Source organism: Hevea brasiliensis, chromosome 13, assembly GCF_030052815.1.
Source record: "Hevea brasiliensis isolate MT/VB/25A 57/8 chromosome 13, ASM3005281v1, whole genome shotgun sequence".
Classification (NCBI taxonomy): domain Eukaryota; kingdom Viridiplantae; phylum Streptophyta; class Magnoliopsida; order Malpighiales; family Euphorbiaceae; genus Hevea; species Hevea brasiliensis.
In genome coordinates, this window is record NC_079505.1 from 38,530,100 (window position 1) to 38,555,377 (window position 25,278).

Consider the following 25,278-nt stretch of genomic DNA (forward strand, 5'->3'; position numbering starts at 1 on the left):
TTCTTTTCACTTTTGCTCTAATTTTTCCCTCAATATTTCTTCATAATTCAATATTTTATTTTTATTTAATTTAATTTACATTTTGGTCAAAAGTCAACTCTTGATGTGAATTGGCCAAAATGCCCCTCATCAGGTCATAATCCTTTTTTTTTTTTTTTTTATACCCATTAAATCCTTAGGTCTTTGGTTCACTTGAATTTTTATTGTGTCTATCTCAATTAATTTTCTATTTATTTTTGGCCCTCAAGGTGTCTTTGAATAGTACTAGTCACGGATCAAAAATGGTACTATTCATAACTCGGAGGTTCGGGGTGTTACATGGGTTCCCCAGCCATGTCTCCAGTACCTACGCATGGAAAAAGCAACGTGCTAAGCAATTCTGCTTAGTGGTAACAATATAAAATAAATTAACTAAAATAAAAGAAGTATGCATAATGTATATTTACATTTTAGGTAGACTTAATTTGTGACATTTATTGCATTATTATTAGATTACGATTTGGTAAGATTTATTTGACTGCCCGAGTAACCTATACTAGTAGACTGGACTGGATAAACGGGTAAACTGGCATTGGGTACTAAGTACCATGGACCATCACACCATCGGTCACATTGTGTCTCCCGGTATACAACAGAGCAGCTAATAAGCTGTAATAAGTATCAGGGTTAAACCCAAGTATAACAACTCGATCAACATAGCCAAAGGCTATTATATCACAGAATGGCACGTTAGGCCATAAAACACAGAATGACAAGAAGCCATATGCAGTACTGCTAATAGAACCCTATTGGCATGCCAACCTATCCAAACCAATCTTGCTAAGTGTACTAGGGCATGTTACACTTTTAAATTGTACAATTCTTGAAATTTAAGGTTAGGTGTTACTATTTATTTCATTAGTCAACAAAAATATTGACTTTTGCATAGACAATAGGTACATTGGTTTTAATACTCCCAACATACCACATTTTGCGTTCTAAAATTGTTGGTATTGGTTGCCAATACCATTTCTAAGCTTATTGTTAGTTGTTCAAAATTTTCAGATTTTAAGCCTTATATTTACTGTTCCATTAGTCATTTTTACAATGGGAATTTAGCAAAGTTGTCAACATGAAAGTTGTTTCTTATTGTGTCTAGTTACATTTTTTTTTTGAATCACTCCATTTGGAGTTTTTTAGCTCAAGTTATAGCCTAATTACCATGACTGGCCGGATTGCCAACTTCCCAGATTTTCTAGACTCACCAAATCTACAGTGTTTTGTGCAGTGACTTCAGGTCACCTTTTGAATATGTTATGATCAAAATTTGGGTTAAGTTTCTTCATAAAAGTTGTAGTTAAATGTCTCAGCTATTTTTTGGTAAAATTTCAGGTCAATTGGACCTTTCTACAATGAGTATTGACCAAATGAATAAATACTATTCATTTAGTCATTTTGCCCAGGCAGAATGCAGGTCACCCAGATTAGGGCAATCTTTAGGTCAACTTGATTTGATTTTCTGGGCATAGTTTCTCCACCAAAGTTGTGCCATTATGTGTCTAGTTTCATGTCTAATTGGCCTTACACCAATTGAACCTCTACCACTCCAGTTATTGCTGCCCAAACCTGCTGGACTCATGGCCAGTCTTGCAGGTCACCAAGGGCAACAACACTAACTTCAATTCCCACTACACAAACCACTTCATTTATCATTCACACATAACCAAATGGTCACTAATTGACCATTAAAACTTACTTTCACCATTACATGATCAAGGTCTCAAATTCATGCCCAAGCCTAACCCTACTACCTCCAATCACGCATTCACTTACCTTCCATTATCCTATGCAATATATTGGTGTTAAAGGCAGCCACAATATCATTTTAATTCAAAAAAAATCTTCAAAACCCTACCAAGTTCAAGGCTGCCAAAAAATTGGGATGGGCATACACATGATGTTTATTAAGTTTCTTTGTAAATTTAAACTCATTTTCACTCTTCCAACATGAATGAAAAGAGAAAGATCAAGTTTAGTCACTATCCTCTAATGGAGTGAATTTCAACCTTGCAAGAGCTCCTCCTTTCTTCTTCTTTTTGTTATCTTTAGCTTGCCCAAGGTGTAAAACCATTTTTTAATGAAATCACTAAGGGGTTTTATGGTGGAGTTGAAGAGGAAATGAAGCTTTTGGGTGAACAACAATGGGGAAAGCTATGGGAGCTAGTTCGGCTTTGAGAAGGAGATAAGGGTAGATGGCTTTTTGGCAAATTTGACTTCTCCTTCCTCTTTTTAATGTATTTTAAATATGTTTAGTGATTTTTGATTGGCCAAGCTTTTTAATTACCTCATGCTTACATAAGCATGAATTAATAAATCTCATTTATTTACAATTTCTTTTCTTTCTCCTGATATTCATTTTTAATAAAGTTTTCATCAATATTTGTTCATATTTTATGTCATATAATTCACTTACATAAATGGATAAGTTGGTCAAAAATCATCTCTAAAGACGAAATGACCAAAATGCCCCCCCTTTTGGCTTAACGAGCTAAAATTGTGTGTACTAATTGAAAAATTTTTCTAAGCCTTTTCTTGGCATTCTAATGTCATAGAATCCTCAATGACTCTTCTCTGGAGTCCCAAAAATTATTTTATAAATTTTCTCCCGAGTCTAGGGTTATTAATGGCCTTCACCGTCACTTCCCCTTCGGGTTACTCATCACTGGGGTTTCGGCTAGTTTACACATAGTGAATTTCATTCCTAAAAATTTTCCTTCATTTTTATGAGCATTATTTGGTTTATTTATAACTCCTCACTCTAGTCTAATCATAATTTCAAATATTCTAGCTACCCGGACCGACATTGGTCATCGGAACAGTAGACTGTACGGACTAGCTAAAGTGAGGATGTTACACTAGTAGGGGAAGATTTTTGGGACAGAAACCTCCTCTATCTGGTCAGTAAACTACCAAAAGTTCCTACCCTCCCCTTCAATGTGAAACTTGTGGTAGAAATCATGGTGGGGTATGCTAAAAGGCCATAGGAGCCTGTTATAACTGCAGGGGTACAGGACACTTTGCTAAAGACTGCACCAATGCCCGTAGAGTTGAGCCACCTCCTACTACTGCAGAAGGGTCAGTTTAGAATCCTACCACCAGAGGTTCACAACCACCTAGCAGAGGTAGAAGCAGGGGTAGAGGTAGTCCATCAGGCAGCTAAGGCACAGGAAATCAGTCAGAGCAAGGCAGTGCTTCAGCCAGAATATACACAATGAAATATATAGAAAAGGCTGAGACGTCTAATATTGTGGCTGGTACCTTCTCAACTTTTAATCAAGATGTGTTTGTATTATTTGATCCAGGTTCTACCCACTCCTATGTGAGTGCTAGCATCATTGATTGCATTGTTGTACCGTGTGTGAAAATGGACTTTGAGGTGCTAGTAACAAGTCCATTAGGACAAGAGGTCAGGGTCAATAGAATGTATAGGGATTGTCCTTTGGTGATCTAAGGACATACTTTTCTGTCTAATCTCATTGAAATGCCTTTCAGAGATTATGATATCATATTGGGCATGGATTGGTTAGCCAAGCATCACACCATGATTTGTAACACCCCTAAGTTCGGTAGTGCATTCTGCTGTTCCGGTGACCAGTGCTATCCTGTAACACCCTCCCGGTAACAATTCCGCACAGTCTATTGTTCTGGTGACCGGTGTCAATCCGGACAGCTAGAACGATCGGAAAAATATTCAAATCAAAGTGAGGGACCATAATTAACTCAAATATTAATGAGAAAAATTTAGCAAAAATTTTAGAAATAAAATACAGTTAAGTCAAAAGAGCCGGTGCCCAAGCGATGGGTAACCAGAGATAAGTTGCGGTTCTCGCAACGAGGAGCCCTAGACCCGAGGGAAAAATTATAAAATAATTTTTGGGACTCCAGAGAAGGGTCATTGAGGTTCCTATGGCATTAGAATGCCAAGAAAATACCTAGAAAATTTTTTCAATCGGTACAGACAATTTTGACCCGTTAAGCCAAACGGAGGGCATTTTGGTCATTTTGCCTTCAGAGACGATTTTTGGCCGACTTGTCCAGTTGAGTAAATAATTATTATGATCTAAAATATGAATAAATATTGCTAAAAATTAAATTGAAAATGAGTAGAGAAGAGAAGAAAAGAAAATGAAAGAAAATGCTAATTATGACATCATATGATGTCATTTAAATTTCCTCCACCAATCACAATTTGTTAAACTTATTAAAAGAGATAAAAGAGACCAAAAATATGAAAAACCAATCTGCATCTTCAACCTTGGGCAGCCTAAAAAAACGTTGAGAGAGAGAAGAGGTTCCACCATTAAAGCTCCTTTAAGCTTCATTTCTCTCTTATTTCCACTACTAAACCCTAACCCCTTTCATTAAACCTTGACCATATCACTTGGGGAAGCTTTTGGCAGCCAAGAAGAAGAAGGAAAGTGAAGTTTTAGCTTGAAGAAATCTGCCCTACAAGAGGTTAAAGTGAGGTTAGTGCTATCCTTTCACTCTCACTCCTTTAATCCTTGTTAAAGCATCATTTTAAGTTAAGAAATTGTAAGAGTTTGAAGTAAGTTATATGTGTTAGGGCATCTTTAATTTTTGGCAGCCCTAAGGAAGGATGAGGTTGATTGTTTTAATGAATTTAGAATGGATAGAAATGATGTTTAAGGTATGAATATGCATGGATGTTGAATTAGTGTGCTAATTGAGGTTTATGGATAATTTAAATTGGACATTAGGGTTTTGAGAAGTGAAACTTGGATTTAGCTTATGGAATTGTGAAAGAACATTATAAGGGTCAATTAGTGACCATTTTAGGTATGTTGACCATGAATTGGACTGAAAAATAGTATAGCCAAGTGAATGTGTAGGCTGCCTTGTTAGTGCAGCAGAGGGACTAAAAATTCAGTCCACTTGCACTGCCATAACTTTGGCTGTGTAGGTCCAATTGGTGTTTGGCCAATTGGACATGAAACTAGGCTTATAATGGCACATTTTTGCTGAAGAAACCATGCCCAAAAGACCAAAGCAAGAGGACCAAAACTTGACCCCAATCCGGACACCCTGCAACAGCCCCTGCAGAAATGACCAAATGAACAGTAACTGTTAATTTGGCCATAACTCACTGTAGATTTGGTCAATTGATCTGAAATTTTTACAGCAATAAGTTAAGACATAGAAAAACAACTTTCATGAAGAAACCTACCCCAAATTATGACCAGAACCTAACCCAAATGGCAGTCACAGTTACTGTTCAAACCTGCAACTCTGCAAATTTTCATTTGAGCAGTAATGTTTGGATGACTATAACTCCCTCTAGAAAACTCGGATTTAGGCGATTCTTGAACTGATGGAAACCTAAGGTATGGTAGAACATTTCATAAGAAGAAAGTTAGACCAAATTATGAACTTAACTTGACCAAATTACTGACCAAAGTTGGACCAAAAATCTGCCAGACCCAAAATCTCAGCATGAACAGTACACGTGAATAGTAAACTTATTTTGGCCATAACTTGAGCTACAAAACTCCAAAATGGAGTGATTCAAAAAAAGAAATTCAACTAGACAAAATAAGGAACATTTTCTATGAAGGAAGTTTTATCAAATTCCAACAGTAAATCGACCAATGAAACAGTGCAACTTCGGAGCACCAAAACCGAAAATTGGCAATTTTGCCAAAATGACCTAAGCTTTGAGAAAGTGACATGAAAACTTGAAATAAGCTTGGAAATGGATTTGGTAATTGATTCAAACAAGTTTTAAATGCAAAATGTAGTACATCGGGAGTGTTAAAACCAATGTACCTATTGTCAATGCAAAAGTCAACATTTTTGTTGACCAATGAGGTGAATAGTGACACCAAAACTTGAAATTCAAAATTTGAAATTAGAAATGCATCTAGGGGACTTTAAATTGCAATTGGCAATTAATACTAGTAAATGTAAAACTCAAAATGTGGGATCTTGATGTAATTAGAATTAATATATCCACTAAGTATGAAAAAGTCAACATTTTGGTTGACTAGTAAGGTGAATAGTAATCAAAATGATTAGTAAATTAAGATGAAAACCTAGAACCAATTCTATGCTTAAATGCTTAGAATTGTATGACAAATGTAGACTATGCATCCTAGTCAAAATTGTTAAAAAGGAATTAAGGCCATAAATTTGAAATCCATGAAATGTTTATGGATTACTTGAAACATGAAAAATAAGTCACCTAATTGATGTGAATAGATAGTTAGGGCTTATATGCCCATCACAAATGGAATTCATAAAATATTAGTAACTCAACTTGAAATATAAAATTTGTAATTACATAAGTAGATTCTTGAATGTATAAATGAGAAAGGAAAAATGTTTTGAATACAATGGTACATGTGAACCATTGTTTAGAATTGTGATCAATATGAATAACATAATGAATGGATAAATAAACCATATTAATGTATGAATGAGACATTAGTTCTAATTATTATAGAGAGGAGAAATATTTTGAGTACAATGGTATATGAATACCATTATTGTGAATTGTGATCAATAGGAATGATGTAAGGAATGTATGAATATTATGATCAATGTACAAATTATGAAATTTATCGTGAAATAATAAAGACATAAAACACAACATGTTAATATTTGATGATATTATATGCCCTTGTATTGCCTAGACATGTGTGTCAGATTGGATAGTTTGGCATGCCAATAGGGTATTGTTTTAGCAGTACTGCGAAAGGCTTTATGCCTGTATTCATGGCTTTATGCCCGTATTCATGGCTTTTATGCCCGTATTCATGGTTTTTATGCCCGATTATGTGATATCATGGCTTTTTAGCCATACTGACTGCATACATGGTTGACGTTCGTCCCATGGTATGACGCCCGAGGCACCGCGTGTCCAAAGTACAACGACCGTTATCCAGATTTAGTCACTGTCAGAGGTCACTTGGGCAGTGTAATTTATTGAAATAAATTAAGACTATTAGTAATTAAAAACATTAGAGATCAAATAAATGAGTTAATAAGACTTCAAAAGAATTAGTTACAATTATGAAATGATCCAAACCACATAAAAATTGTTAAGTAAAATGATAAGAGAGTTGCAAAAATAGGTATAACTTAACTAAATATTTTAAATGTACCTTCTATTGCCATATGAATATAAATTGAGTATTTTTATTAATTCTGTATATCGTACATTATCACTATGAATTTCGGAATTAAGCGCTTCCAGAGTGAAACAAATGAGAACAAAAGATAATTAACATTAGACACATTGTATTAAATTAAATTGATTCTTAAGCATTCAAATTATGCTCTGTTCTTTCTTTATTTGTATATATTATTTCTTGTTATATTATTGCACCACTAAGCAGAAATGCTTAGCGCGATGGAATTGCTTCCTCGCGCAGGTACTGAAGGTAAAAATCAGTAGACTGTCAACTGAGATTTTTGGAGTCCAGATCTGCAGAAGTGTTAGAAGAGTTCAAGATTGTCACCTCCTCAGCAATGCATGTAAATAGGGCTCATTTTATACATGTTATGTATATTGTTCATTCCTAGCACATTGTAAATTATTTGTATATCTTGTACAAAATAGACTCATGTAATTAACCTATGAATTATAGAAGCTATTCAAAGTAAGTATTTTAGTATGTGAATTGAATTTGAGTTATAATGAGATTATACTTGTGAATATTGAGATATTGAAAATCTAATGAGATTTCTCGAGAAACTGGATAATCGTATTGAGATACATTATGTTTGAAAATTTTGAGACTATTAAGTTTGAGAAATTGAGTATATATTGAAATTGTCTTTGGCAGTTCGTAAGAATCGTTAGTCCAAATTACAGTTGACACTTTGTCGGATTATCGTTAAAATTTTTGAAATTTCCAATTTAGTTAGATTTTGATAAAAGTAAAAATAGCCTAAATCTTCAATAAAGTTTTTGAATAAATAAATCAAGGACTGTAATGAAATCAGATAAAATAGAGTGCTCCGGCACACTGAGTGGCATAACTTGCTCGGCGACACTGTAGTCGGGTAATGGGTGTCACATTTAGTGGTATCAGAGCACGGTTTAGGCGTTTCTAGACCTAGATAGATTGCATATCATGCATTGCATTCATATGAGTCGAGGTGACACTATTACAGATCTGTATTTCCTGTTTATTTTAGGTTAAGGTATGGAATAAGAGAGTGAAGAGACAATGAGGTAGCGAATGGAGATGAGAAGCAGACTGTATTTAAGATGAAAAAGGATGAGTACAGAACTGTTTAATGATAGGATTGAGACTAAGGAGAAAGTAAAGTAGGATAATACGGGAAGGTGAAGAAATAAAGAGGTAGCAGTTCCTTGGCTATTTACATTGGGCAAATTTCGAGGACGAAATTTAAATAGGAGGGGAAGAGTTGTAACACCCTCCCGGTAGCACTCAAGACACTTCACTGTTCCGGTGACCGGTGTCGATCCGGACAGCTAGAACGATCGGAAAAATATTCAAATCAAAGTGAGGGGCCATAATTAACTCAAATATTAATGAGAAAAATTTAGCAAAAATTTTAGAAATAAAATACAGTTAAGTCAAAAGAGCCGGTGCCCAAGCGATGGGTAACCAGAGGTAAGTTGCGGTTCTCGCAACGAGGAGCCCTAGACCCGAGGGAAAAATTATAAAATAATTTTTGGGACTCCAGAGAAGGGTCATTGAGGTTCCTATGGCATTAGAATGCCAAGAAAATACCTAGAAAATTTTTTCAATCGGTACAGACAATTTTGACCCGTTAAGCCAAACGGAGGGCATTTTGGTCATTTCGCCTTCAGAGACGATTTTTGGCCAACTTGTCCAATTGAGTAAATAATTATTATGATCTAAAATATGAATAAATATTGCTAAAAATTAAATTGAAAATGAGTAGAGAAGAGAAGAAAAGAAAATGAAAGAAAATGCTAATTATGACATCATATGATGTCATTTAAATTTCCTCCACCAATCACAATTTGTTAAACTTATTAAAAGAGATAAAAGAGACCAAAAATATGAAAAACCAATCTGCATCTTCAACCTTGGGCAGCCTAAAAAAACGTTGAGAGAGAGAAGAGGTTCCACCATTAAAGCTCCTTTAAGCTTCATTTCTCTCTTATTTCCACTACTAAACCCTAACCCCTTTCATTAAACCTTGACCATATCACTTGGGGAAGCTTTTGGCAGCCAAGAAGAAGAAGGAAAGTGAAGTTTTAGCTTGAAGAAATCTGCCCTACAAGAGGTTAAAGTGAGGTTAGTGCTATCCTTTCACTCTCACTCCTTTAATCCTTGTTAAAGCATCATTTTAAGTTAAGAAATTGTAAGAGTTTGAAGTAAGTTATATGTGTTAGGGCATCTTTAATTTTTGGCAGCCCTAAGGAAGGATGAGGTTGATTGTTTTAATGAATTTAGAATGGATAGAAATGATGTTTAAGGTATGAATATGCATGGATGTTGAATTAGTGTGCTAATTGAGGTTTATGGATAATTTAAATTGGACATTAGGGTTTTGAGAAGTGAAACTTGGATTTAGCTTATGGAATTGTGAAAGAACATTATAAGGGTCAATTAGTGACCATTTTAGGTATGTTGACCATGAATTGGACTAAAAAATAGTATAGCCAAGTGAATGTGTAGGCTGCCTTGTTAGTGCAGCAGAGGGACTGAAAATTCAGTCCACTTGCACTGCCATAACTTTGGTTGTGTAGGTCCAATTGGTGTTTGGCTAATTGGACATGAAACTAGGCTTATAATGGCACATTTTTACTGAAGAAAACCACGCCCAAAAGACCAAAGCAAGAGGACCAAAACTTGGCCCCAATCCGGACACCCTGCAACAGCCCCTGCAGAAATGACCAAATGAACAGTAACTGTTCATTTGGCCATAACTCACTGTAGATTTGGTCAATTGACCTGAAATTTTTACAGCAACAAGTTAAGACATAGACAAACAACTTTAATGAAGAAACCTACCCCAAATTTTGACCAGAACCTAACCCAAATGGCAGTCACAGTTATTGTTCAAACCTGCAACTCTGCAGATTTTTATTTGAGCAGTAATGTTTGGATGACTATAACTCCCTCTAGAAAACTCGGATTTAGGCGATTCTTGAACCGATGGAAACCTAAGGTATGGTAGAACATTTCATAAGAAGAAAGTTAGACCAAATTATGAACTTAACTTGATCAAATTACTAACCAAAGTTGGACCAAAAATCTGCTGCACTCCAAAATCTCAAAGATGAACAAGACACGTGAATAGTAAACTTATTTTGGCCATAACATGAGCTACAAAACTCCAAATGGAGTAATTCAAAAAAAGAAATTCAACTAGACAAAATAAGGAACATTTTCTATGAAGGAAGTTTTATCAAATTCCAACAGTAAATCGACCAATGAAACAGTGCAACTTCGGAGCACCAAAACCGAAAATTGGCAATTTTGCCAAAATGGCCTAAGCTTTGAGAAAGTGACATGAAAACTTGAAATAAGCTTGGAAATAGATTTGGTAATTAATTCCAACAAGTTTTAAATGCAAAATGTGGTACATCGGGAGTGTTAAAACCAATGTACCTAATGTCTATGCAAAAGTCAACATTTTTATTGACCAATGAGGTGAATAGTGACACCAAAACTTGAAATTCAAAATTTGAAATTAGAAATGCATCTAGGGGACTTTAAATTGCAATTGGCAATTAATACTAGTAAATGTAAAACTCAAAATGTGGGATCTTGGTGTAATTAGAATTAATATATCCACTAAGTATGAAAAAGTCAACATTTTGGTTGACTAGTAAGGTGAATAGTAATCAAAATGATTAGTAAATTAAGATGAAAACCTAGAACCAATTCTAAGCTTAAATGCTTAGAATTGTATGACAAATGTAGACTATGCATCCTAGTCAAAATTGTTAAAAAGGAATTAAGGCCATAAATTTGAAATCCATGAAATGTTTATGGATTACTTGAAACATGAAAAATAAGTCACCTAATTGATGTGAATAGATAGTTAGGGCTTATATGCCCATCACAAATGGAATTCATAAAATATTAGTAACTCAACTTGAAATATAAAATTTGTAATTACATAAGTAGATTCTTGAATGTATAAATGAGAAAGGAAAAATGTTTTGAATACAATGGTACATGTGAACCATTGTTTAGAATTGTGATCAATATGAATAACATAATGAATGGATAAATAAACCATATTAATGTATGAATGAGACATTAGTTCTCATTATTGTAGAGAGGAGAAATATTTTGAGTACAATGGTATATGAATACCATTATTGTGAATTGTGATCAATAGGAATGATGTAAGGAATGTATGAATATTATGATCAATGTACAAATTATGAAATTTATCGTGAAATAATAAAGACATAAAACACAACATATTAATATTTGATGATATTATATGCCCTTGTATTGCCTAGACATGTGTGTCAGATTGGATAGTTTGGCATGCCAATAGGGTATTGTTTTAGCAGTACTGCGAAAGGCTTTATGCCTGTATTCATGGCTTTATGCCCGTATTCATGGCTTTTATGCCTGTATTCATGGCTTTTATGCCCGATTATGTGATATCATGGCTTTTTAGCCATACTGACTGCATACATGATTGACGTTCTGCGTCCCATGGTATGACGGCCCGAGGCAATCGCGGTGTCCAAAGGCCAACGACCGTTATCCAGCTTTAGTCACCGTCAGAGGTCACTTGGGCAGTGTAATTTATTGAAATAAATTAAGACTATTAGTAATTAAAAACATTAGAGATCAAATAAATGAGTTAATAAGACTTCAAAAGAATTAGTTACAATTATGAAATGATCCAAACCACATAAAAATTGTTAAGTAAAATGATAAAAGAGTTGCAAAAATAGGTATAACTTAACTAAATATTTTAAATGTACCTTCTATTGCCATATGAATATAAATTGAGTATTTTTATTAATTCTGCATATCGTACATCATCACTGTGAATTTCGGAATTAAGCGCTTCCAAAGCGAAACAAATGAGAACAAAAGATAATTAACATTAGACACATTGTATTAAATTAAATTGATTCTTTAGCATTCAAATTATGCTCTGATCTTTCTTTATTTGTATATATTATTTCTTGTTATATTATTGCACCACTAAGCAGAAATGCTTAGCGCGATGGAATTGCTTCCTCGCGCAGGTACTGAAGGTAAAAACCAGTAGACTGTCGACTGAGATTTTTGGAGTCCAGATCTGCAGAAGTGTCAGAAGAGTTCAAGATTGTCACCTCCTCAGCAATGCATGTAGATAGGGCTCATTTTATACATGTTATGTATATTGTTCATTCCTAGCACATTGTAAATTATTTGTATATCTTGTACAAAATAGACTCATGTAATTAACCTATGAATTATAGAAGCTATTCAAAGTAAGTATTTTAGTATGTGAATTGAATTTGAGTTATAATGAGATTATACTTGTGAATATTGAGATATTGAAAATCTAATGAGATTTCTGAGAAATCTGGATACTGTATTGAGATACATTATGTTTGAAAATTTTTGAGACTATTAAGTTTGAGAAATTGAGTATATATTGAAATTGTCTTTGCGAGTTCGTAAGAATCATTAGTCCAAATTACAGCCGACACTTTGTCGGATTATCGTTAAAATTTTTGAAATTTCCAATTTAGTTAGATTTTGATAAAAGTAAAAATAGCCTAAATCTTCAATAAACTTTTTGAATAAATAAATTAAGGACTGTAATGAAATCAGATAAAATAGAGTGCTCCGGCACACTGAGTGGCATAACTTGCTCGGCTACACTGTAGTCGGGTAAGGGGTGTCACATATCCGGACAGCTAGGATGCCTAGAACTACACTTCAATATGAGTGAGGAGACATAAAATAATGAAATATAAGAGAAGAAAATACAAGAAAAACAAAGGAAAAATAATAGCAAAGAAATGTGATCAAGTTAAGCGAGCCGGGAAACCTAGCGATGGTGATCAAGACTGAAGTCACGGCGTGGACCGTTGACTAGCCCTGGACTGTGGGGAACCCTGGAAAATATTTTTAGGACTTAAATAGACCCTTATTGAAGTATAAATATCATTAGAAATATCAAAGAAAAATTAAATAATTAGTACAAAGAAAAGTGAGAAATCGAAAAACCGATAAAACCCGGTGTTACCGAAAAATCGGGAATGCAACCCGAACAGGGGCATTATGGTCATTTGACATCCCGAATTGTCTTTTGACCTAAATGTCCATCAAAAATAAATAATATTACACTTGGAAAATATAATGAAAAATTAATTTAGGGGTACCTAATGTAAATAGCAAAAATGGAGAGTTAAATGTGGGAAATTGAAACTTTTGAATAAATTAACATTATCTTTCCACTTAGTGCTCCACTCACACCTAAAGTGGACCACTTAATCTGCATTTGGACAGCAGATTCATTTCCTTCTTCAACCTCAAAAATTCAGCCGTGAGCCTCCAAGAAGAACTCCATGGCCAAAGCTTCCAAGCTCCATGCATGAACTCCAATCTTCACTTTCATGCCATAAATCCAACAAGTCCCTTCATGAAAGTTTGTCTACTCATCACAAGGAAGAGTTTGATACCAAATTTGAGAAGTTTAAGCAAGGTTTGACAAGCTCCAACCATAAGGTAAGTTAGCATTTTTGATGATTTCTTTGATAAACTTTGTATACATGTTATGGGTGTTGGTTTTGTGAGGGAAATTTTTAAGTTTGAAGAGTATTGAGATATCCATTTTTGGGCAGCCATGTAATCATGTATTGATGAAGTATTTGTACATATAATTGATGAGAATTATGTTGGTTGTGATGATTTAATAACCTAGTGAATTACTTCATATTTATATGGTGATTTTTGGCACTTGGATGGGAATTGATGAATTGTAGGACAATTTGGTGTTGAAGAAGATTTTCGGCAGCTTGGGGACACTTGAATAAATGTATGTATTCATGGAAGTGTTGGCAGAATATTGACATAGAAGGATTGATGGATATGTATATGAACTTGTTGTGTAAAGAGTATGTAAAAACTAGTAATGTTATGTGTATGTGTAATTGTGTTTGGACTTTGGGAATTAGAGTTATATTTGGTGTATTGAGGATAATTGTAATCTGCCCAAAGTGATGTTAATTTAAAGTGGAATATGTTTTTGGTAATGTACCAAAACAGATTTGGTAGGGAAGTAAACATATTGCAAGGTAAGTGTGTGATTGATGTGTGTTTAAGCAAGGTAACTAAGGGCAATGTACATTTTAGCCAATAAGTTTAAATGTGTAACCTCAATTGGTATGAGACCAACTGGAGGTGGAACTAGGCACAAAATGTGCCAACTTTCATTGAGAAAGCATACCAAAATTCTACTTGCAAGGTGACCTAAGAAAATGACCAATTCGGATTAGGTACAATTAGGACCTGAAAAATGACCAATTGGGCAGCAGTGAGTGTTTAGGCCATAACTCACTCAAAACAGGTCCAATTGACCTGAAATGTTAACCATGAATAGTTAAGACCCATACCTACAAGTCTTATGAAGACACCAAAACCCAGAAATGACCAGAAGCAAGTCAAAAAGCTTGCACAAGTTCGGGTCCAAAAACTAGCCGAACCAAAGTTGACCAAATTGACCTAAAATTGACTTAATTTGATGCCATTTGATCAGCAATAGTATAATGACCATAACTTGGTCTACTTAACTCGGATTGACCTGAAATTTTGCCCCACGTGCAATAAGACATAGATCTACAAGTTTGTAGTTTTGACCGAAACCCGAAAACCGAGGGAACTAGGTCGTCCGGCTAGGTCAAACTAGTATCCCGAAATCCAGCAATTTGCAATGAAATGCAAGAAAACGCAATATACATAGAATTGAGTTTGGTAACACGTACCAACCCTAAAACCCTATCGAATATGACATATTAATGACACTAAAACCTAATTTACCTAAAACGCATCGAATATGACATATTAATGACACTAAAACCTAATTTACCTAAAACGCATCGAGAGTCGGTATATTAGGTGATTAAGCAAATAAAGGTATTCAATGAATTGTTTATCGAACATTATCGTTAGAGACAATTTAATTTAGTACTGAAACACTTCAAATTGTGTTTCTCAGTTACCAAAGACTCAGGAAAAGGGAAGGAAACACTGAGTCCAGACCGAGAGACAGTCATCAGAGGTTTGTGCACAACTAGTTTTTAACTAATTTTATTTAAATATTTCATATGATTAAATGACATATTTTTCTTATGTATTATATTTAACAAGCATTGGATTTAATTCAATGATTATTGAAAATTGTTACAGTATGTATGAATTTAGCTTTGTGAAATGGTATTTCCACAAGTATTAAGCATTATTATGGATTGAATAAATTATGTTTTGGAAAATTGTGATAGAACATGTTTTGAATTGTGATGGTAATTTTCATGGAAAAATGTAAATTTATGATTTGAATTGTGATGAGCATAAAAATTATTGGATATTGAAATTGACTTTGAATCGAATTATATTGTGATTTATGCTCACTAAAATGATTGTGATATTGTTTTATATCTCACTATAGATGCTTCACTAGGTTATTACCCATCTCTCTCATTTGTTGAGAAGACAATGGAGTTAGTTGTGTTTTGATTACCATGGTACGTGCACAGGCTTAGATTTTCCTCTGATTTGAGGTTAGATCTAAGTTTATTTTATCGTTATGGCCCTTGCGGAAGATTCATTATTGTGATGGTACTGTGCACGATGATTCGACCTCCCCGACCATAGGGAGTTAGAATCTGATTCGACCTCCCCGACCATAGGGAGTTAGAATCACATCGAATATGGCCCTTTCGGATTAGTCTTGCATAGTTAGTGAGATAAAGAATGGTTTTTGAGATAAAGAATGAGTTTTGAGATACAGTATGATTTTTGAGATACAGTATGATTTTTGAGATACATAATGATTTTTGAGATACAGAATGGCTTTTGAATGGTAAAGAATTGTGATTTCAATTATGACTTATGTATAATTGATTTTGTTGGGATTACCTAAAGGGTTAGTTATGATTTGATAAATTGAATTTTATGATCGAAGTCATTTTATACAAATGATTCACATTATTGGCAACGAATATTTTGAGTTTTGGAATTTGATGAGTATTCAGATTTCCAAATTATTTACTGTAAATTTTGTCAATGTATATTGTACTATGTTTTAAATTATAGTTGTGCACCACTGAGTTCACCACTCAGCGATAGCTTTGTATGCTGTCGCAGGTAAGAAGAGCTTAGAGCAGTAAGAAAATTTCCTTGAAGATATATTCAGATCAGCTCCAGGTATATCATAGGTATACCCATGTACATAGGTTTTGATGTATGCATGTAATAATATGTATGTAAATTATTTGAGCAGTTGTATAGAAACTCTTGTAAAATATTTTGGTATGTAATTAAATGTAAATTATTGTAAATGTAAATTTGAGATTTCATTTACTTGAATAGTTTTGTATTATATTTCTTGTATCTCAGTCTTTGAAAAATCATCATGATTTGAGTTGAGAAAAATGTTGTGTTGAGAAATATGTTGGAGTTGAGATTTGCAAATACATATTGAAGTGCTTTTTACAGGTTTTCTGAAGAACTGTTTTATCCAAAATACAGAGGGCACTCTGCCAAAATTTTTACAGAAATTCCAAATAATTCAAATGTGTCAATTCTATCACTTCAGTTCAAAAAGGTTTTAACACCTGTAAATAGTGCAAACCACTATAAAAGAAGTAAGAAAAGTTTTGAAAATCCCTTGTAGTGTATTTAATGGGTTATCAGTAGACGGAGTTGGTAATTCATTAGGTATACTACGGGATCATGTTATGCCTTACAGAGGAGTAGGGTGTGACATGATTGACTGTAGACTGAAGATAGTCACTTTTGGTCTCCCTCAGTACAGTGAGGCAACTATTGCCATCAAACATTATTTCAGCTGCACTAGCCAGAAAAATAATCAGAAAGGGGTGTGAAGCATACTTGGCACATGTGGTAGACACCTAAGTGGGGAGTCCAGCATTGAGGGACATCCCTACAGTATGTGACTTTCCAGATGTATTTCCTGATGAATTGCCATGATTACCTCCAGAAAGAGAAGTGCAGTTTGATATTGATGTTATACCTAGTGTGGATCCAATCTCCATAACACCATATAGAATGGCACCAGCAGAATTGAAAGAGTTGAAGGTATAGTCGCAAGAACTACTTGAAAAGGGCTTCATCCGCCCTAGTGTGTCACCTTGGGGAGTGCCAGTATTGTTTGTTAAGAAGAAAGGTGGCACTCTCCGCTTATGTATTGACTACCGGCAGTTGAATAAGGTGATAATAAAGAACAGATATCCATTGCCTCGCATTGATGATTTGTTTGATCAGTTAAAGGGTGCAACTGTATTCTCCAAAATTGATTTGCGATCTGATTATTATCAGTTAAAAGTGCAAGAGCAGAGTATTCCAAAAACTGCTTTCAGAGCTCGATATGGCCACTATGAGTTTCTGGTAATGCCATTCGGGTTAACTAAAGCTCCAGCTGCTTTTATGGATCTGATGAACACTATCTTCAGACCATATCTCGATCATTTTGTGGTGGTGTTTATTGATGATATCTTGATATATTTGAGGAATGCAGAGGAGCATAATAGACATCTGTGGATTGTACTCCAGACCTTAAGGGAGAAACAGCTATACGCCAAATTGTCAAAATGTGAATTTTGGCTGAAAGAAATTTCTTTCTTGGGACATATTATGTCAGCTGAAGGGATCAAGGTAGATTCCAGCAAGGTAGAAGCTATCCTTAATTGGAAGCCACCTAAGAATATGACAGAAATTCATAGTTTTTTGGGTTTAGCTGGATATTACCATTGATTTGTGAAAGGGTTTTCTATGTTGGCTTCTCCACTGACCAAGTTGCTTCGGAAAGATGTGAAATTTCAGTGGACAGATAAATGCCAGCAAAGTTTTTATGAGTTGAAGAGGTGTTTGACTGAAGCTCCAGTACTTACTTTACCTACACTGGGTAAAGAATACATAGTTTATAGTGATGCTTCTCACAATGTGTTAGGCTGTATACTGATGCAAGATCGGAATGTCATTGCTTATGCATCACGTCAGCTGAAACCGCATGAGAGGAACTATCCGACACATGACTTGGAGCTAGCGACTCAGATTTGCTCAAGATCCGAGACATTACTTATATGGGGAGAAGTGTTATATCTACACAGATCACAAGAGCTTGAAGTATTTGGGCACTCAGAAAGAATTGAATTTGAGACAGAGGAGATGGTTAGAACTGATTAAAGACTATGATCATCTAATAGACTATCAGCCAAGAAAAGCTAATGTAGTGGTTGACGCCTTAAGTCGCAAGACTATGGCAAGTCTCAGAGTTTCTCCTTTGTCCATGGTACATGAGTTGAAAGCACAACATGCCAGTTTGGAGATTGATGATGAGGGACAGACAGTAGTTACATGGCATGTACAGCCAGTGTTGATTGATCAGATCAGAATGGCTGCTCAAAATGATGAAAAATATCAGAAGCTACTGAAAGAAGTCTTGCAGGGCAAGAAACCTGAATTTTCTATGAGAGATGATAGTTTACTACTATATCAAGGCAGAATGTGTGTTCCAAATGATGTGGAATTGAGACAGATCATTATGAAGGAAGCACATGAGTCTCTTTTTACTATGCACCCTGTTGGAACTAAAATGTACAGATGGCTAAAAGAGCATTACTGGTGGATGGGTATGAAAAGGGATGTAGCTAATTTTGTCTCCAAATGCCTAACTTGTCAAGAAGTGAAGGCAGAATATCAAGTTCCAGCTGGTTTGTTACATCCATTGCCAGTACCAGAGTGGAAATGGGAACGGATAATTATGGATTTTGTTATGGGACTTCTGAGGACACAAAATAGTCATGATGCAGTATGGGTTATAGTTGACAGACTGACTAAGTCTGCTCACTTTTTACCAGTCCAGATGGACTATAGCCTAGAAAGATTGGCCATATTGTGTATAAATGAGATTGTAAGACTGCATGGAGTGCCAGTATCGATTGTATCAGACAGAGATCCTAGGTTCACTTCTAGATTATGGGGTAGTCTTCAGAGAGCCCTAGGAACTAGATTGAACTTCAGCACGATATTGCACCCACAGACAGATAGCCAGTCTGAGAGGGTAATTCAGATCTTGGAGGATATGTTACGAGCTTGTGTGATTGAGTTTGAAGGTAGTTGGGATACACACTTGCCTTTGATTGAGTTTGCTTATAACAACAGCTACCAATCAAGCATTGGGATGCCTCCATATGAGGTTTTGTATGGCAGAAAGTGCAGAACTCCCCTATGTTGGGATGAAGTGGATGAAAGAAAGGTGATTGACCCAGAAATTGTTCAGTAAATAGAGGAAAAGATCAGATTGATCAGAGATCGACTCAAGGCTGTATCAGACTGTCAGAATCCTATATTGATTTAAAGATAAGAGACATTGAATATGCAGTGGGTGATAAGGTATTCCTCAAAGTTTCTCTTTGCAAGAGGATTATGAGATTTGGCAGAAAGGGAAAACTGAGTCCTCATTTCATTGGACCATATGAAGTTCTGAAAAGAGTGGGTCCTTTGGCATATCGGTTAGCATTTCCTCCAAAGCTAGAAAGGATACACAGTGTCTTCCATGTGTCCATGTTAAGGAGGTACAGATCTGACCCATCTCATAGAAAAAGCTTTAGAAGCTGTTCAAGGGCTGCCATAGGTGATCTTTGTGTGGACAAGCTAGAGGGACAACATCTGGTGTCCAAAAAATGCATCCCAAAGGTGCCAAACACACTGCAGTACATCAAAAGGTTAGTGCACTTGTTCTTGATCTAATCTAGGGTTCTAATAATTAATCTGATTTCCTAATTTTACAAGTTCAATGTGATAAATTAATAGTTATAAAGAGGTTTAGCTAGTCTAGTTCCATAAAAGAGATTAGCTTCTTCACAAATAACGTGTTAGAATCCCTTTTTGCCCATCTAGATATGTTCATTCCTCTATCCCATGGAGTCTAATTATTAGCTTACTAAAAATTTGGTTATAGTACTAAGTTTCATAATTTACAATCCAAAAATTTTCAAAAATTCTCAAAAATCTTGATACACAAGAATAATGTAGCTGAATTTAAACAATGCGATGATGTGAATGTAATGAGATGCAAGTGCCAATGTATCCCCCAAACTCAAACCAGACATTGTCCTCAATGTCAATATAATGTGCAAAAATCAGATCAAATGTACAAAAATTTTAAGGAAGCATAATATTTATTAAGCATGGTAAATTTTTGAACATAAAGCAATTAAAAGAGACCTATGGTTGTAAGTTAGGATTAGAGCATGTAAGATATTACAATAAAGATTCTATCCTATAGTCCTATTTCTATGATGATGCTGGTGATCCTTGCTCCTCTTCCTCCTCATCCTCCTCATTTAACTTATGCATTAGTATTTCCAGCTTGTTGTGTGCTTCTTGGAGGCTGTCTTCGATAGCACTCATCCTGCCGTATATTGTGGTCTCTATGCGTTGCAGGTATGCGAGGACTGGATCTGTTGGTGGTGGTGTGTGTAGGGGCACACGAACGGGGGATTCTTCGAACATCTGCCCTTGCCCTTCTTCTTGAGGCTGTGTGATGTGAACCTTCAAGTAATTGGTGACTTGAAAACCCACATTCAAGAATTAAAGGAACAATATGGAAAACACCAAATCAAGATGTATGAATTTGATTCTTTGAACCAGCACAATCAAATTGTTGTGTAATTCAAAGAAAATATCAGAAATGGGATTCTTGACCTAATTCATATGGAGAATGAATAAACCAAGAATATTATGCACATTAAACCTTGCAAGATAGAAATCTCAGCAAGTTAATGAGCTTCACAAGAACAAAGGCAACAACCAATTTACTCACTAAAGGAGCAGAAACAATCTTTCATTAATATTCAAAGTGTGTCCTCCACTCTCTCATTACACTTGTATTTATAGTCTCTTGACTCCAAAGTTAAAGACAAAAATATCCCTACTTTAATAACAGTTGCAAGGAGCTTTAAGTCCAAATAAAAATTAATCAATCAAAAGACTAAAAACTCTTAACAAAAAGAAAATTTAATACAGTAGCAAATAAGGGCATTTAAGTCCTAAAGAGAGGTGGTTATAACAGCAAGGAATATTCTTTAAAAAAGTTGCCAACAAATGCATGTACATGGGTTGGATCTGGTGCATGCATGTCCATAGGTTATTCCATGTAACCTAATGCTCCACATGACACTTGGTCACTTCCAAGCTTAATTTTTACCAAATTTAATCCTTTATAATTTTCTTCATGCCATTCCAGCTTATAATCCTTGCTCCTTAAGATTTCACAAATTAAATTCTGAAGTGATTTAGCTCTAGCTCTAGTAATTGGATCTTGGATGAATTCCTTTGGCGTGGATGTAGCTTAATTCTCATCACTGTGAAGTCTCACCGGGTCCCTCCCTTGCATCGTCTCTCTGAGGGATGGTGTTTCCTTCGGTATCTACCAAGTAGCATTTGTTGCCCACCTTTTTACATATCCCCATGGATATGCAGATAGTTTGATCAATTCTCGATGTTCCAAAAACAAAGTGTAGTCTGTAATGTCCTAGAATAAAGCCAAAGTGGAGGGCAATGGTGGTGATAAGGCCTCTAAGTATAATGTGCCCGGTAGGCTGATGGAAAAGGCATCGGAGATGGTTGCACAAGAAAAAGCTGGTGCTGCACCGTTGCCTTGTGACCATGCACCATAGGAAAAATAGCTCACTGGCATTGACAACGCCAAGGCTATTGCCACGGCCCATGATGGTGTGGGCAGCGAACCGATGCATGTATCGCAATGCTGGGCTAGTGATGCCTGTTGATTTGGATTTGCTGGAGTTGTAGGGCTCTATGTTTGGTGCAATGGAATCCCAAAAGTTGATGTTGTTGTATAGTATGCGGTTCCTTGGCATTTCTTGATGACTGGTACTGTCAAAGCCGAAGATGGCATTGAACTCGTCCATGTTCATCACCCGATCTACACCAAGTAGACGAAACTCAATTCTGCCCCTATCTTCCTTGTCGGTGGGCCATAAGTTGGCCTTGAAGCTACCCAAAAATTCCAGCGTTGTGTTTTTTTAAGCCAAAAGTTAGAGTTGGGTAAACCTTGTCCACCCAATGCTGTCAAGTAGCCCATTGATTTCTTCTTGTAACTCGATTTGCTCTAAAAGCGAAAAATCTATACATTTGGTGGAGGATATTTTTCGGGCATGAAGTCGGGTGCACATTACTTTGTGGGCATCATCTTGAAATCCCCAAGGAATAGAGATTTCGGGTAGTGGAGCGGGTTGGGGCTATGGTTGCAGTGGAGGAGGAGCTTGTTGAGGTGGTTGGGGAGTGGCTACCCTCATCCTTAGGCGTTGGGTTGGAGGCTAGGGTGGAGAAGGTAAGGATTCTCCTCTTTGACTTAAAGAGGAGTCGATCCTTCTTGCAGATCTCTTAACAGGAGCCATGGATGTGTTTTTAGGAAGGAGAATAATAGGATTTTGGTGAAGGGAGATGAGATTTGGGAGGTTTTTATAGGCTAGGAAGGGAGTAGATGAAGGGTTTTATGTTTATAAAGGGTTTTAATGCTAGGGGTGTATTTAAAGAGCCATTAGGACTCTTCGTTTCGCGGCCCAAGAGTGGCATCTGCGACGAAATACATGGCCCGTGTATCACTACACGGGTTCCGACAAGTAGGGCCGTGTAAATTTCTGCCTGAAATTTTCGAAATCCTAAAAAGACAACCTTTTCCGTGCAAAATGAACATTTCTTCAAGTTAACATATAAGTTTTCCTTTCTTAACACATCGAATACAGCTCTTAAATGATGCATATGTTCATTCATGCCTCTACTGTAAACCAATATATCATCAAAATAAACAACAACAAATTTTCCAATAAAAGTACGCAACACATGATTCATCAATCTCATAAAAGTGCTAGGAGCATTAGTTAGACCAAAAGGCATCACTAACCACACATATAGTCCATGCTTTGTTTTAAACGCAGTCTTCCATTTATCACCTACTTTCATGCGAATTTGATGATATTCGCTTTTCAAGTCAATTTTGGTAAACACACAAGCACCACAAAGTTCATCCAACATATCATCCAATCTAGGTATAGGGTGGCGATACTTTACAGTGATTTTATTGACCGCCCTACAATCCACACACATGCGCCATGTGCCATCTTCCTTTGGTACCAAAAGGACGGGTACAGCACAAGGGCTCATACTTTCTCTCACATAACCCTTAGCTAGCAATTCCTCAACTTGCCTTTGTAATTCTTTGGTTTCTTCAGGGTTAGTTCTATAGGCTGGACGGTTGGGAATAACTGCTCCAAGTACAAAATCAATCTGGTGCTCAATCCCTCGAATAGGTGGTAGTCCAGCTCGCATTCCTCACATCTCTTCCTTTAGCATACAAGCTTAATTTTCTCTCCCCTCTTTCCGCATAGCCCTCCTTTTGCGCCGAAGATTCACTTTTTTCAAGCACTCTTGGAATGTTTTCTTTATTCTCTTTTCTTTCCTCACAACCACCCTTGTCTTGCTCACTCACAACATTTTCAGTCAATTTTTTTCACTCCTTTTCTTCTCTGTTCTCTTTTCAGCCACTCTTGATTTTACCTCACCCCTTGCTTGCTTAAGCCTTGTTTGGTCTTCATAAATCTATTTTGGTGTCATAGGTGCCAAAATGATTTTCCTTTCATTCATTTCAAAAGAATACCTATTTTTATACCCATCGTGGATCACTTTTCTATCAAATTGCCATGGTTGGCCAAGTAATAAATGGCCGGTTTGCATTGGAACCACGTCACACATAACCTCATTTTGTTACTTTCCTATTACAAAGGAAATCAGCACTTGTTTTGTTACTTTCACCTCACCGCATTCATTCAACCACTGTAATTTATAGGGTTTAGGGTGTTTCAAAGTCCTCAACCCTAATCTCTGTAACAAAATAGTACTAGCAACATTGGCACAACTTCCCCCATCAATGATAACACTACAAGCTTTGTCTTGGATAAGACACCTTATATGGAAAATTGTTTCTCTTTGCAATTCATCACCAACATCCTCCTTTACTTGAGTATTTAATGCTCTCATAATCACTAGAGCACTTCCTTCAACAGCATATTCTACCTCTGCATCCTCCTCTCCTGAAGATGTGGAATCACTCATAATTTCCTCATCCGTTTCTATCTCACCATTTTCTCTCATGACCATGACTCTCTTGTTAGGGCATGGAGAAGCTATGTGTCCACTGCCCAAACACCTAAAACACTTCACATCTCTATTTCGGGTAGTAGATGCAACCTCCTTTCCTTTATTTTCTACAAATTTCTTCTCCACCTTCTTTTCCTTATCCTCATTTTTCTTATAGTTGTTAACAGCTTTTTCCCTATCCTCCTTCTTCCAGTTAGACTTCCAAGATGAAGAAGTACCTCATTTCCTCCAAATTTTGACTTGCATTTAAGTTGCCTTTCTACCTTCATAGCCATGTGGACCATATCCTCCAACTCAACATAGTGATGTAACTCAACAATATGAGCAATCTCCTTGTTTAGCCCATTCAAGAATCTAGCCATGGTGGCTTCTCTATCCTCCTCCACATTTGCTATAATCATAGCAATTTCCATTTCTTTATGATAATCTTCAACACTTTTAGAACCTTGAGTCAATCTTTGTAACCTCTGATGTAGCTCTCTATAGTAATGACTAGGAACAAATCTCTTTCTCATTGTAGTTTTCATCTCACCCCAGGTTGCAATTGATTGCTCATAATTTCTCCTTCTACTAATCAACACTTGATCCCACCCTACCAAAGCACAATCAGTAAATTCTGCTGCTACTAACTTTACTTTCTTCTCCTCTGAATAGTGATGACAATCAAAGACAGCTTCTACCTTCCTTTCCCATTCTAGATACACATCCGGATCATTTTTCCCTTGGAAAGAAGGGATGTTCATTTTAATACTTTTGATATTGTCATCTACCCTATTCCTCTCTCTTTCCTCTCTTCTTATCCTCCTATCCCCATTCTTCCTATCTTCAGCTCTTCTCTCATACCTACCCCTCCTAGGTCTTTCAACCTCAAAATCATAGT